This window comes from Scyliorhinus canicula, unplaced genomic scaffold (genome assembly GCF_902713615.1).
Source record: "Scyliorhinus canicula unplaced genomic scaffold, sScyCan1.1, whole genome shotgun sequence".
Taxonomy (NCBI): Eukaryota; Metazoa; Chordata; class Chondrichthyes; order Carcharhiniformes; family Scyliorhinidae; genus Scyliorhinus; species Scyliorhinus canicula.
The window spans coordinates 163,338-179,407 of record NW_024055815.1 but is presented as its reverse complement, the minus strand read 5'-3'; the positions used below and the strand labels follow the sequence as shown (position 1 = coordinate 179,407).

At 46.5% G+C, this 16,070-nt stretch overlaps 1 long non-coding RNA gene across 1 annotated transcript; it reads right to left on the bottom strand.

Moving 5' to 3' along the window:
* Positions 1 to 329: 329 nt before the first annotated feature.
* Positions 330 to 1,944, bottom strand: LOC119961102. The gene is made up of 2 exons (XR_005459593.1): positions 1,897 to 1,944; positions 330 to 528 (listed from the first exon to the last, which is right to left on the bottom strand). It is a non-coding gene; the product is annotated as an uncharacterized LOC119961102 (long non-coding RNA).
* Positions 1,945 to 16,070: the final 14,126 nt, after the last annotated feature.

Sequence of the window (16,070 nt, the reverse complement as noted above, 5' to 3'; positions counted from 1 at the left end):
GTCTCCTCGTGTTTCTCCAGATTGGACAATCACTGGAAGCCTTGGCTACACACAGAATATGTGCACTGTTGCTCCTCACTGAGAATGGTGTGGTGTTTTTTCAATTTGTGCAACCCGCTGAAAATCTTTCCACAGTCAGTTCACTGGAAGTCTCTCAGTCGGGTGTGTGTTGTGTGGGTCTCGGTGCTTTTCCAGTCACACTGATGTTTCCACAGTCAGTTCACTCAAACTCTCTCACTCAGGTGTGTGTTGTGTGGGTCTCGGTGCTTTTCCAGTCACACTGATGTTTCCACAGTCAGTTCACTGGAACTCTCTCACTCGGTTGTGTGTTGTGTGGGTCTCGGTGCTTTTCCAAGTCACGCTCACATTTAAAATCTTTTGAAGCCGACAGATCAGACAACCATTTGTCCTTCTCGTCGATGATATTCAGAGCCCGATGATATTCGGATTAGAAGGAATCGAGCGGGTTTGTCACATTGAGACGTGATGTTTGAGATTTCTGTCTATAATTCCTCCTCTTCCAATATCCTTTAAAATCAATTTTCAAAAGTCATCATTGTTAGTACAGGATAGAAATTCAGAACAGACAATTCTAGTTCCTATCGAACATTATTTAGACTCTCGTTCTCCAAAAGCTGTAAATCTCCATCCCACACAATCTCCCTCCATTCTCACTCTACTGTATCAAATATTCATCCTCCCATTTCCCCTGAAGATGCTGATTCATGTTGATTGACAGATCCAAGCTCAGCTCACTGCTTCCTGACGAGGACACAGAGATTAGAATAGGAGAAAGAGTAGGCCATTCGGCCCACCGAGTCTGCTCATCCATTCAATGAGATCCTTGGTCGATCTACCTCAGCACCATTTTCCCACACGATCCTCATATCCCTTGATATCTTCAACATCTAGAAACCTATCAATATTTGTCTTGAGCATACTTGATGACTGAGACTCCACATTCCTCTGGGGTAGATAATTCCAAAGCTTCACCACATCCGCGAGTGAAAAAATCTCTCCTCATCTCAGCTTTCTCTCTATTTTCTTGCCTGAACCCCATAACCCTTAACTCCATTGTCAATAAAATATCTGTCCAACTTGTGCTTCAATATATTCAATGACACCCCCCTTGACTCCACTGCTCCCTGTGGAAGAGAAATCCAAAGACTATAACCTTCAGAACATAATATTCTTTATTAGTGTCACAAGTAGGCTGACATTAACTGTGCAATGAAGCAACTGTGAAAAGCCCCTAGTTGCCTCACTCCGACACTTGTTCGGGTACACAGAGGGAGAATTCAGAATGTCCAATGTCACCTAACAACACGTCTTTTGGAACTTGTGGGAGGAAACCGGAGCACCGGGAGGAAACCATGTAGACACGGGGAGAACGTGCAGACTCTGCACAGACAGTGACCCAAGCCGGGAATCGAACCCAAGTCCCTGGCGCTGTAAAGCAACACTGTGTGACGGTCCACTACATTAGATATATCTCTTCCCAATATTAATTTACTGCCCCCTTAAAAGTCAGCCATCTCCTGGGGAAATCAGCCCTTAAATTGGTAACATTAGGAAAGAGACCATCCTTTTCGCCAGACAAATAAATGAATGAAGCTGAGGTACACTGCAGTCTGAGCGATTGGACTCGGGCACTAGGACCTGGCCGGGTGAGACTACGAAGCCCCGCCCATTCCAGACGTCACAGCGCATGCGCACCGCTCCATTTGAATCAAGATGGCAGCCGTTGAACTGGGCCTGTTATCGGGAAAAGACCCGAAGCTGCAAACGCAGGACCTACAGGTACGTCTTCCTGGTTTAGGGCCTTCAAGCGGTGTTTAGAAACTCTCTCACTTCATAGTGGGCTCTATCGCTTCCTCCGGATTTCCGCATCCTTACCCGCTGCCCAGGAGGCAAAGAAGCGTCTCTTTCTCAGACGCCATCACACGCCGCGCATGCTCCAACTACTCCCGGGCAATGCGGCTGCGCACTGCTGTCCTGCGGTGTCGATCGGGGACATTCAGCACTGCGGCGAATGCCGGGTAATGGAAGCGCCATTGATCATCCCAATTAGTGACTAGTGATTTCTGTTTGCTGTGATGTGAAGATTAGGCGAGTGGGATAAAAATCAAGGGGCAGCACGGTAGCATGGTGGTTAGCATAAATGCTTCACAGCCCCAGGAACCCAGGTTCGGTTCCCGGCTGGGTCACTGTCTGTGCGGAGTCTGCACGTCCTCCCCGTGTGTGCGTGGGTTTCCTCCGGGTGCTCCGGTTTCCTCCCACAGTCCAAAGATGTGCGGGTGAGGTGGATTGGCCATGCTAAATTGCCCGTAGTGTCTTAAAGGTTGTTGGGTTACGGGTATAGGGTGGATACGTGGGTTTGAGTAGGGTGATCATTGCTCAGCACAACATTGAGGGCAGAAGGGCCTGTTCTGTGCTATGTTCTATGTTCATACATAAATCCAAGTAAGAGGGAGACATGTGGCGTAGTGGTCAGCAGTGGGACTAAGTCGCTGAGGACCTAAGGCTGGACTGGGATTGTGTCCATTGCTTTCTGTAGTTTCTGATGGTCTTGGGCTGAGCAGTTGCCACAGCAGGCTGTGATGCAGCCAGATAGGATGTTTTCCTATCATGTTTTCCTGTATCTGTAAAAAGCGTACGACTCAACGTGAACATGCTGGATGTCCATAGTTTCCTGAGGAAGTATCATAGATATCATAGAATTTACAGTGCAGAAGGAGGCCATTCGGCCCATCGAGTCTGCACCGGCTCTTGGAAAGAGCACCCTACTCAAGGCAACACCTCCACCTTATCCCCATAACCCAGTAACCCCACCCAGCACTAAGGGCAGTTTTGGACACGAAGGGCAATTTATCATGGCCAATCCACCTAACCTGCACATCTTTGGACTGTGGGAGGAAACCGGAGCATCCGGAGGAAAACCCACGCCCACACGGGGAGGATGTGCAGACTCCACACAGACAGTGACCCAAGCCGGAATCGAACCTGGGACCCTGGAGCTGTGAAGCAATTGTGCTATCCACAAGGCTACCGGCGCTGTTATGCTTTCCTGGTCGTAGCGTCGATGTGGGAAACCCTATCCATCTAATATTGGAAAATAGATATCTAACGAGAGGGAAATCAATTTGTGTATCCTTTTTAGCGTGACCAATCCACCTACCCTGCACATTTTTGGGGCTGAGATCCATGCAGACACAGGGAGAACAATTTATGTATCCTTAATGAACATTGATATGCAGAGAGGCAGATGAAAAGCCTTTAAACATCTCACTTGGCACAGAACTGTCTGAAACTCGAAACAGGAGCTTCAGGAAATCAAAGTACCGACAAATAGCCAACTGCCCAGTTGATGGAAGACATTCTTAAAATATAAATTTTTGGACCTTAGTTCGAATCCCGGCTTGGGTCACTGTCTGTGCGGAGTCTGCACGTTCTCCCCATGTCTGCGTGGGTTTCCTCTGGGTGCTCCGGTTTCCTCCCACAGTCCACAGGTTAGGTGAAATGGACATTATGAATTCTCCCTCAGTGTACCTGAACAGTAACTTCATTGCAGTGTAAGCCTACTGGTGGCACTAATAAAAAAAAGACATTCACTCACTTGACTGAGCAACTCAGCCCTCAAGTCTGGTGACTGACCTCACTGCTCCCTTGCCCTTCTGGCCTGTGAGCTCCTCTTGCTGCTGTTTCCCAGGACAATCACTGTCCACTCTCCTACATTACTCTGTCTGATAGAGTTCAGAGGCTCAGAGGAGGAAAGAAATGAGCACATGAATCTGAATTCAGAAATTCAGTTAAAGAAACATGATAAACTGAAGGATTTAAGTCACAGTATTTGATTGCAATTAATATATTAATTTTGTCTAACACTTATGCGGAAAGGAAGCAAATTTGGTTTGTTATTTTATATTGATCTTCTTTTCTATGGTTTTGACACATCTTTCTTTTTTCTTACATTTAAATGGTGGACCATGCTACCTAGAATTCTCTGCATGGGCGAATACAGATATTTTAGTTTATTAACAACTCGATATTACAAAAGAACACAGCTGAATACAAAACAATCAGCAATACAGGAAAAATATACACAATACACTAAAACTGGACATTCTGAATTCTCCCTCAGTGAACATGAACAGACGCCGGAATGTGGCGACTCAGGGATTTTCACAGTAACTTCATTGCAGTTAATGTAAGCCTACTTGTGACAATAAAGATTATTGTTATGAAACAGAAACCAATGAATAATCAACAAGAAAACAAAACCACTAGATTTCACGCCAGCACACGCCCACCACCACATCAGTAGAAAGGCTCCCAAACGAGCAGCACAGACCATTGGGAAAGGACACACTGATATGGGGCATGGCGGAACAGAGAGAGAGAAAAAAAAAACACACACCTCCCAAGAGGGAGCACAGTTCAACCCAGAAACAGTTGTGTGTGTGAGTGCATCCCATCTTAATCAAAAAGACTGGAATGCGCAGGTACAGAAAGTCTGGGCAGACCAATTATGAGCAGGGTTCAGTTAGGATGGGCATTGGATGCAGAAGCAATTTGGGCTGGAGTGGAGATGGTGGAGATGCTGCTGGGTTTAACCCATCGGACTGGGACTTAGGAAGACGAACAGGCCATTCAGCCCTCCAAGCCAGTTCCACCATTTAATAATATCAGGGTTGACCTGGTTGTGGTCTCAGTTCCCCTTTGCCTGTCTGCACCACCCACCTGCACCCAGAACCCTTGTCTCCCTTGTCTATCAAAAATCTATCACCCAACTCTGCCTTAAATAAATTCAATACCCCAGCATCCACTGTTCTCTGGGGAAGTGAATTCGACAGACTAATGAACCTCGGAAACAAAAACATTATCCTCATTTTAGTCTTCACGTTTTCCCCATCTCGCATTCTTAAAGTGTGTCGCCTCATTCTAGTCTTTCCCACGGTCCAAAACCGTCACAGGATTCTACGGCGGGCGATCAGGGAGGCAAAGGCAAGGGCGTCCGCCCTCCTCTCCACATCTCTCATTCTTAAAGTGTGTCGCCTCTTGTCTTTCCCACGGTCCAAAACCGTCCTCTTTTGTTTCCTCCTCTGAGCCTCTGAACTCCATCAGAGTAATGTAGGAGAGAGGACACTGATTGTCCTGGGAAACGTGTGTAATCGGCGGGGCTTCGTTGTCTATTCCCGGCCTGGTCCTAGTGCCCGAAAAAGCATCGTTCTGGCAACAAGTTAAACAACTTCACCCATCCCCAGGCTGCAGTCGAGAAGAGTGCATGAAGCCATGGATATATTCAGGGTGAGAGGTTACAGCCTCTGTATAGTTTCCTGAAGGGGCTTCTCCTCAACTTTGGTTACACTTGAGCCCCAGGCTCCTAATCTTTGGCTGTCCAGTGTGGAGGAGGCTGGGTAAATCAGAAGTACTTCTCCTGGACCTGTTCTTGGATCTGGTTAACACAGAAATTTGTTGAACCTTAATGAGCAGTTTCTCTGGAGGTTGGGCCCTGTCAGACTGCCTTACAACTGTTTCACTTGAAAGGGAGCAGTGGTGTCCACTGGTACGCTTGCTACCTTCCACAACTGGTGGGAAACTCGGTACAGAGCAACTCCAAAACACTGGAAGCAACATTCTGGTTTAGTTCGGAAGCTTCCCTTTGATTTTGTTGCTAATTTTGTCTTCTTTCAGTTTGTTTGGACCACTTATTTGGAGTAACAAGCAATAAAAGATTAGTCCACAGAAACTGGAATTGTCTATTCTGAATTTCTATTACTACACTGTGATGATGTTTGTAAACTTCTTTTACAGGGTATTAGGAGAGAAAACGTTTGCAAGTGGAAACTCAAACAAAACATTGCAGAGATGTAACAGAATCATTCGCTGCATCAAAATCTGAATAACATCGGAGAATGTGGAAGGAGAAATGTTTGTCTGTTCTGTCTGTGGGAAAAGATTTCAAACATCAGTGTGATTGGAAAGCACCGAGATACACACACACCCAAGTGAGAGTGTTCCAGTGAACTGACTGTGGAAACATCAGTGTGACTGGAAAAGCACCGAGACCCACACAACACGCACCCGAGTGAGAGTGTTCCAGTGAACTGACTGTGGAAGGAGCTTTAACCAGTTACACAGTCTGAAAAAAATAAAAACATTCACAGCGGGGAGAAACCGTACACATGCTCTGTGTGTGGATCAGGCTTCATCTGATCATCCAACCTGGGGAGACACAACAAATCCAGCACCATGGAGAAACCGTGGAAGTGTGAGGACTGTGGGAAGGGACTCAATTATCCATCCCTGCTTGAAAATCATCGATGCAGTCACACTGGAGAGAGGCCATTCGGCTGCTCCGTATGTGGGAAGGGATTCATTCAGTCCTCCCACCTGCTGACACACCAGCAAGTTCACATTGACGAGAGGCTCTTTAACCCCTCAGGCTGTATAACAACTCTAAGAGCTCCGAGGACCTGGTCACGCACCAGGTTTTTCCCACCGATAGACAGTTCAGTTGCTCTCACTGTGCGAAGCAGTTCATACGATCACAGACACTCATTGAACATGAACGTACTCACACTGGGGAGAGGCCATTCACCTGCTCTGTGTGTGGGAAAGGATTCACCCGATCAGCCTACCTCACTACATACCGACTGGTTCACACGGATTGGGTGAAGTTTTTGACCTTGGGTAGGGTGCTCTTTCCAAGAGCTGGTGCAGACTCGATGGGCTGAATGGCCTCCTTCTGCACTGTAAATTCTATGATAACCTGCTCCATGTGTGGGAAAGGATTCATTCATCCATCCAATCTTCTGACACACCAGCGAGTTCACACTGGGGAGAGGCCGTTTCTTTGCTCTGACAGTGGGAAGACATTCATCCACTCATCCCACCTCTTGAGACACCAGAGAGTTCACAAGCAACAACTGGAATTGGATTCTGTTGTTAATGTTGCTGTTAATCACATCGAGGACTGAACCATGTTCATTCTGACAGTTGGAGAATGTTCATGCTGATGTTAATCATCCCACAACTTGCTGCAGTTTAATATTCTGAAATGTGTCAAATTAATTTATGTTTTTTCAGATACACAGCAGGGACAGTAATTTCTCCAGGATAAGAGGAAACTAACTGGTGTCCTGTTCCCGACTGCTCCATTTTAGGGTCTTTTCTCCTTTTTATTCCAGTTCTCATACCTTCAGTTACTCCCATGGACAGGTCCCAGCTCCCCATACCTTCCAGAGTGTTTCCTAACCCTCGGATCCAGGGAATGTATTGGGAACACTCCCGGGACCACAAACACAAGAGCCAGTCTTTTGGACTGAGAGCCAGTCTTTTGAACTGATGTACTGAATCTCATCATTAAGGGTGGGATGTTTGCAAAGCCTCCTCTTCCTGTGGTTACACTTTGGGCTGAAATTAATGAAGCCACAGATCTCTGTTTGGGAAGTGGATCATTGTAAACAGGAGTTTAGGGTTACATTGTGCAGGAAGAGAAACAGAAACCAAAACCGCACAAGAGGCTGAGTTGTTGCTGATTTTAGTGAACTCCTTTCCCAGGATATTCTAAACTAACTGGTCTGTAATTGCTGGAACCTGTCCATTTTGAACAAGTGCATAACATTTGTAATTCTCCAGTCCTCTGGCACCTCCAGGAATGACTGGGAGATTATTGCCAGCATTCCTGTAATTTACATTCTCACTTCAAACACGTCCTCAATTTTGAGCCGATCTAGGGACAGGGTTTCCTAATCTGTCTCCATGGCCTGGGTAGTGTTCTAACCCTACAGGAGGCCCAGGGATCTGCAACCTCAGAGCCCCTGTGGCCTCACCTGAGTATTATTTACCCAGGTGAGGGGAGGGGGAGCTGCCCCACCTTTTCCAGGGACTGTTGGAACATAAATATCCTGCCCCAGGTGTGGGCCGGCGTGGAAGACCCTTTGGTAAGTAGAAGGTGTAAATAGTAAGAGGAATAAATCTAAACTTTTCTACAGTCATCGCTTCCGAGTGGTCGCTTGCCTGAGACAATTACAGATAGCATCTATCTCCTTGGTGAAGACAGTGAATTTGGTTTGATTGTGAACAAGGTGACAGTTACTGTGACACGATCTTTAAAAGCTCCTTCTTCATGAGGGGGATGAGAAAAATATCAGCCATGAATGAATGGCGGAGCAGACTCGATGGGCCGAGTGGCCTAATTCTGCTCCTATGTCTTACTTCTTATCATCATTGATGATTTCAAAGTAATACCTGCCTCTCTAGAGCATTTAAACCTGTTGTCTTTATTTCAAAAACGATTTATCTTATGGACGTTGTTTGGAAAGTTATCCAGGGTTATCTATATCAGGATTGGTAGTTAATAAATTGTTCACTGTGTGTTTATAAAATGTTAACTGGATTCGTAGAATAAACATTGTTTTGTTTTAAACATACTTTAGCTCTCTGTTGCGTCTCACCTGCAAAGTAGGCCCTTGTGCTCCTCATAACCACAATCTATTTAAAGTTGTGGGTCAGATGAACTCCATGATGTACTTTGGAGTTCTCTGAACCCTGCCCCATAATAGGCTGGATTCTCCGATCGGCGAAATCACATTCGGCGATCGGCCGGACAATCCATTTTGACGCTGGAATCAGAGGGGGCACCGTTTTTCCGATGCTCCGTCCCCTAAAATGGTATTCTAAAGCCGCACGGCGTATGGGCGGCCCCAGGACATCACCTGGGACCCTCCCTGATGCTCCACCCCCAATTGGCCGACTCCCCGATGGTGTGGGACACGTGTCCTCACAACTTTCAGGGACCATGCGTGGCGGCTGCGGATTGTGTCCAGCGTTGTCATTGTCGGGGGGTGGGGGAGCCATTCCGCTGGCAGGGGAGGCTTCGGGGTGGGGGGGGGGGGGGGCTGGGGGGGTGGTCTGGGGTTGGCGAAGGGGGTTACGGGGGGAAGATTTGAGCAAGCTGGGTCCGCACTCGGCCAGTGCCATGCTGTACACCGCGTCCGTCATAGGCCACAGCCCTGTGCATGCATGGCCATTGACCCAGCCATTCTGCAGCATATCCGCAGGTAGAGCCGGGGGATTTACGCGGAGTGGCTGCTGACCCCCCCCCCCCCCCCCCCCCCCGGGGCAGAGGGTCAGTGTGGGGGCGGCGCTGGCTTTGGTCGTAACGGATCCTGCGGACAGAGAATCCAGCCCATAATCGTTCATCACCAGAAAATGCTGGACATATTCGCTGCTCTTATATGCTGTGTCTCACTTAATATCGGTGTCGTGAACATAGAACATACAGTGCAGAAGGAGCCGGTTCAGCCCCTCGAGTCTGCATCGACCCATTTAAGCCCTCACTTCCACCCTATCCCAATAACCTCTCCTAACGTTTTTGATCACAAAGGGCAATTTATCATGGCCAATCCACCGACCCTGCACATCTTTGGACTGTGGGGAGGAAACCGGAGTACCCGGCGGAAACGCACACACACGGGGAGAACGTGCAGACTCCGCACAGACAGTGACCCAGCCGGGAATCGAACCTGGGAGCCTGGAGCTGTGAACCAATTGTACTAACCACTATGCTAACGTGCTGCCCTGTGTGCCTTTTCAACCACCTCATCTACCTCTCCTGCTACTTTCAGTAATCTGTGGGCCTTCACTTCAATCTCCCTCTGTGCCTCTGCACTTCTCACTCATACCAGTAATATTATTTCTCTTTGCCTTGTTTGTCCGCCCCAAATGTATTTATTACTTCACAGTGTTGTAGAGGCTGGATGACTGAGTGAATCCCTTCCAACAGAGCAGGTGAGTGTCCTCTCCCCAGTGTGACTGTGTCAATGAGTTCCCATTTCAGATGGATAATTGAAACCCTTCCCGCAGTCCCCACATTTCCACCGTTTCTCCGTGGTACTGGTGTTCTTATGTCTGTCCAGGTTGAAGGATGTGTTGAAGCCTCGTCTACACACAGCCTGAGTCCGGTCTCTTCCTGATGTAAATGGTGCAATATTTTTTCAGACTCTGTGATTGGTTAAAGCTCTTTGCACAGTCAGTTGTATGTGCCTCATTGCTTTTCCAGTCGCACGGATGTTTGCAATCTTTTCTCTCAGACAGGACAAACATTTCTCCTTCCACATTGAAAGGCTGGTGATATTCAACTCCTGATGAATCGATAGACTCTGTTAGGACTTGACATGATGTTTGGTTTGAATTTAACATCTGCAATCTTAACATTGTGTAAAAGAAGTTTACATTGAATTACTTAGATTCTACAATGCACAAACAGGCCAGTTGGTTCAACTGCTCTGCTGATTATACTCGACACATCTTCCATTCCATCCACCTCATCTCAGCCTGTCAGATGATTATTCCATTCCCTTTTCTCATGTGCTTGTCCCATTTCCTTTTGGAAACATCCCAGCACTTTTCTCAACTGCTTCCCTGGTAACAAGTTGCACATTCTAATCAGGTGAATGAAGAAATGTGTCCATGTCTCCCTCTTGGATTTATCAGTAACTCTCTTGTATTTATGACCTAGTTTATAATAACAATCTTTATTATTGTCACATGTAGGCTTATGCAATGAAGTTACTGTGAAAAGCTCCCAGTCGCCACATTCTGGCGCCTGTTCAGGTTCACAGAGGGAGAATTCAGAATGTCCAATTCACCGAACCAGCACATCTGTCAGGATTTGTGGGAAGACTGTAGCCACTGTAGCCACCTAAAATGGACACTGAACCAAACAAATGGAGAATCGCTAAGACTGTAGGGAAAAACAGTTTGCCAAGGCAAACAGCCTGCAAACACTCATTAGCATTTGCAAGCAGCAAAACCAGTTTCTGGCCAGGTGGAAGATCTCCAACCAAAGGTGATAATGGCAGAACATTCTACATACTAATGAGGGCAGTCCAGATCTAGGCACCACACAATGGCAACATTTGGGTTTGAATAAAGATACTTTAAGTGGATGTCCAGACAGAGCGGCACCAGAAGTATCCACTATAGAAACCGCCCCCCACCATCGAGAAAGACCCTCACATTGGAGGAATTCAAAAAGATATCGATTGGAAGCGATCCAATCGATACCTAAGGGTAAAAGCCCGCCCAGGAAGAGGAAGGGACATTGGGGACCCCTATAAAAATAGACCCCCACACATGGTCCTGTCTGTTGTTTTGTGCTCTGGCTTTGACCAAGAACTCCAACGTGTATCCTGACTCCAGCCGTTGAGCACCAGCCGCCGAACCGTAAGTGCCAATACGACGCTCGCTACGCGAACCAAGCCCGCTAGACCCCCAGTGACAGCACGCTTTCTGAAGGTTTCAGACCAAGACCGGGACGAAGGCCTCGCTCCCTGACCTTGCCTGTTCCTGTGTAGTTAAGTATTCTGTTTGCTTAGTTTTAGTCATAGCTTAGTCCCTTAGTGTGTGCATGCGTATTTATTATAATTGTATAATAAATATTGATCGTTTGGAACTTACTAATCGGTGTATCGTTTTATTACTTTGAACCTGACCTTGAGATATTTTGTGAGTTGTCTATACGGCAACTGGCGACTCCTGAGCTGAAAGATACATAGACAGAGCCTAGTGGTGTTAAGCACACGGCCTTTAACAGAGGCAAGTTAATACACCCCAATAAACGCGTTTTACACCCATAGCAAAACGTGCAACAGGACACCCAAGCAGACACGGGGAGAAATGCAGACTCCGCACAGACAGTGACCCAAGGGAATTGAACCTGGGACCCTGGCACTGTGAAGCAACAGTGCTTGTCAGCCTCCTCAGTGTCAAGCGTGAAAGTGGCAAATCCCGCACCGTTTCACAGTGCTAACCACTGTACTACCGTGCCTCCCATGTTTATTCTTGGCTCCCAGTTTTCCGCCCCACCTCTCCCCTGTCTAACCCACAGACATTTTAAAGCTTTGCATCAGGTCACGACTGAGTCACTTGATTTCTCAAGAAAATAAAGAAAATTCCTCCTCTTCCAATATCCTTTAAAAACAATTTACAAAAGTCTTCATTGTTAGTTCAGGATAGAAAATCAGAACAGACAATTTCTAGTTCCTATGGAACATTATTTCGTCTCTCGTTCTCCAGAAGCTGTAAATTTCCATCCCACACAATCTCCCTCCATTCTCACTCTGCTGTGTCTAATATTCACCCTCCCAATTCTCCTGAAAATGCTGATTCATGTTGATTGACAGATCCAAGCTCAGCCACTGCTTCCTGACCAGGACACAGAGATTAGAATAGGAGCAAGAGTAGGCCATTCGGCCCACCGAGTCTGCTCAACCATTCAATGCGATCCTTGGCCGATCTACCTCAGCACCATTTTCCCACACGGTCCCCATATCCCTCGATATCTTCAATATCTAGAAACCTGTCAATATTTGTCTTGAACATACCTGATGACTGAGGACTCCACATTCCTCTGGGGTAGAGAATTCCAAAGCTTCACCCACATCCTCGAGTGAAGGAATCCCTCCTCATCTCAACTTTCTCTCTATTTTCCGACCTGATCCCCAAAACCCTTAACCCCATCGTCAATAAAATATCTGTCCAACTTGTGCTTCAATATATTCAATGACACCCCCCCTTGACTCCACTGCTCCCTGTGGAAGAGAAATCCAAAGACTAACCTTCAGAAACATAATAGTCTTTATTAGGTGTCACAAGTAGGCTGACATTAACTCTGCAATGAAGCAACCTGTGAAAAGCCCCTATTCGCCACACTCCGGAGCCCTGTTCGGGGACACAGAGGGAGAATTCAGAATGTCCAATGTCACCTAACAGCACGTCTTTTTGGACTTGTCGGAGGAAACTGAAGCACCGGGAGGAAACCATGCAGACACAGGGAGAACATGCAGACTCTGCGCAGACAGTGACCCTAGCCGGGAATCGAAACCAGGTCCCTGGCGCTGTAAAGCAACAGTGTTAACCACTGTGTGACGGTGCCACTACATTAGATATATCTCTGCCCAAAATATTAATTTTACTGCCCACTTAATGTCAGCCATCTCCTGGGGAATCCAGCCCTTTAATTGGGAACATTAGGAAAGAGACCATCTTTTTCGTCAGACAAATGAGTCAAGCTGAGGGACACTGCAGCCTGGGTTGTGATTACCTCACTCGGGCACTAGGACCTGGCCGGGTTAACTCCGAAGCCTTGCCCATTAGAGACGGCAATCGCAACCGCGCATGAGCGCCGCTCAATTTGAATGAAGATGGCGGCTTGTTGAAACTGGGTCTGTTATCGGGAAAAAGAGCCGAAGTTGCAAACGCAGGACCTACAGGTACGTCTTTCCTGGTTTAGGGCCTTCACGGCAGTGTTTAGAAGCTCTCTCCCTCCAGAGTGAGCTCCTATCGCTTCCTTCGGATTTCCGCATCCTTACCCGCTGCCCATGAGACAAAGAAGCGTCTCTTTCCCAGCCGCCATCACACACCGCGCATGCTCCAACTACTCCCAGGCATTGCGCCTGCGCACTGCTGTCCTGCGGTGTCGATCGGGGACATTCGCCACCGCGGCGAATGCCGGGTAATACACGCCCCATTGATCATCCCAATTAGTGACTAGTGATTTTTGTTTGCTATGATGTGAAGATTGGGCGAGTGGGATAAAAATGATACGTAAATCCAAGTAAGAGGGAAACATGTGGCATAGTGGTTAGACGTGAACTAAGGCGCTGAGGACCTAAGGCGCATGATGGACTGGGGTTATGTTCATTGCTCTCTGTAGTTTCTGATGGTGCTTAGGCTGAGTAGTTGCCACAGCAGGCTGTTAATGCAGCCAGATAGGATGTTTTCCTATCATGTTTTCCTGCATCTGTAAAATCGTAAGACTCAATGTCAACATGCTGGATTTCCATAGTTTCCTGAGGAAGTATAGGGCGCTGTTATGCTTTCTTGGTCGTAGTGTCGATGTGTGAAGCCCTATCCATCTAATATTGGAAAATAGATATCTAATGCGAGGGAAATCAATTTGTGTATCCTCTTTAGCGTGGCCAATCCACCTACCCTGCACGTCTTTGGGGCTGAGATCCACGCAGGCACAGGGAGAACAATTTATGTATCCTTAACGAACATCGATATGCAGAGAGGAAGATGAAAAACCTTCAAACATCTCACTTGGGACAGAACTGTCTGAAACTCTAAACAGGAAATCAAAGTCCTGACAAATAGCCAACTGCCCAGTTGATGGAAGACATTCTTAAAATATACATTGTTGGACCTTGATTCGAATCCCAGCTTGGGTCACTGTCTCTGCGGTGTCTGCACGTTCTCCCCATGTCTGCGTGGGTTTCCTCCAGGTGCTCCAGGTTTCCTCCCACAGTCCACAGGTTAGGGAAATGGACGTTATGAATTCTCCCTCAGTGTACCCGAACAGTAAGTTCATTGCAGTGTAAGCCTATTTGTGACCACTAATAAAAAAAAGACATTCACTCACTTGACTGACCCAACTCGGGTTCTAGCCCTCAAGTCTGGTGACAGACCTCACTGCTCCCTTGCCCCTTCTGGCCTGTGAGCTCCTCTTGCTGCTGTTTTCCCAGGGCAATCAGTGTCCACTCTCCTGCATTCTCTGTCTGATGGCGGTTCAGAGACTCAGGAAGAAAAGACTGAGGACATGAATCTGAATTCAGAAATTCAGTTAAAGAACATGATAAACTGAAGGATGTAAGTCACAGTATTTGATTGCCAATTATATATTAATTTTGTCTGACACTTATGCGGAATGGAAGCAGATTATGTTCGTTGTTTTATATCGTTTCTTCTTTCTTGGTTTGACACATCATCTTTCTTTTTTCTTACATTTAAATGGTGGAACATGCTACCCAGAATTCCCTGCATGGGTCAATACAGATATTTTAGTTTATTAACAACTCCATATTACAAAAGAACACAGCTGAATACAAAACAATCAGCAATACAGTAAAAATATCCACAATACACCAAAACTGGACATTCTGAATTCTCCCTCAGTGAACCAGAACGGGGGCCGGAATGTGGCGACTCGGGGATTTTCACAGTAACTTCATTGCAGTTAATGTAAGCCTACTTGTGACAATAAAGATTATTGTTATGAAACAGAAACCAATCAACAATCAACAAGCAAACAAAACCACCAGATTTCACGCCAGCACACGCCCACCACCACATCAGCAGAAAGGGCTCCCAAACGAGCAGCACAGACCACTGGTAAAGGACACAGTGATATGGGGCACGGCGGAACAGAGAGAGAGAGGGAAAGTGCACCCCTCCCAAGAGGGAGCACAGTTCAACCCAGAAACAGTTGTGTGTGTGAGTGCATCCCTACTAATCAAAAAGACTGGAATGCGCAGGTACAGAAAGGCTGAGCAGACCAATTAAGAGCAGGGTTCAGTTAGGATGGGCATTGGATTCAGAAGCAATTTGGGCTGGAGTGGAGATGGTGAGATTGCTGCTGGGTTTAACCATCGGACTGGGACTTAGGAGAACGAACAGGCCATTCGGCCCTCCAAGCCTGTTCCACCATTCAATATAATCAGGGCTGATCTGGTTGTGGTCTCAGTTCACTTTGCCTGTCTGCACCACCACCTGCACCCAGAACCATTGACTCCCTTGTCTATCAATAATCTATCATCCAACTCTGCCTTAAATAAATTCAATACCCAGCCTCCACTTCTCTGGGGAAGTGAATTCGACAGACTAATGAACCTAGGAAACAAAAACATTATCCTCATTTTAGCCTTCACGTTCTCCCATCTCTCATTCTTTTTTTTTTGGAATTTTTTTTAATTGAGTTTTCATATTTTATATACCAACAAATTACAAATTATTAGAAAAAAAACACCCACAAATTAACATGTATATTTACAGGCAAGGCATCTTCATAAATACTGTGGCCACCCCCTTTAACCGGCATACATATTTCACATTCCCAATATGGTCGAGGCACATGTTTATAGGCATTTATTTACAATTTGGTTTTGGGCCTTCAGCTTGCCATCAGACTGCCGCTTGAGGCTTTATTCTTCCTTTTTTTTTTGAATAATTTTTATTCATTCAACTTTTCAACAACAAATTTTATCACAACAGAGAAAAACAGT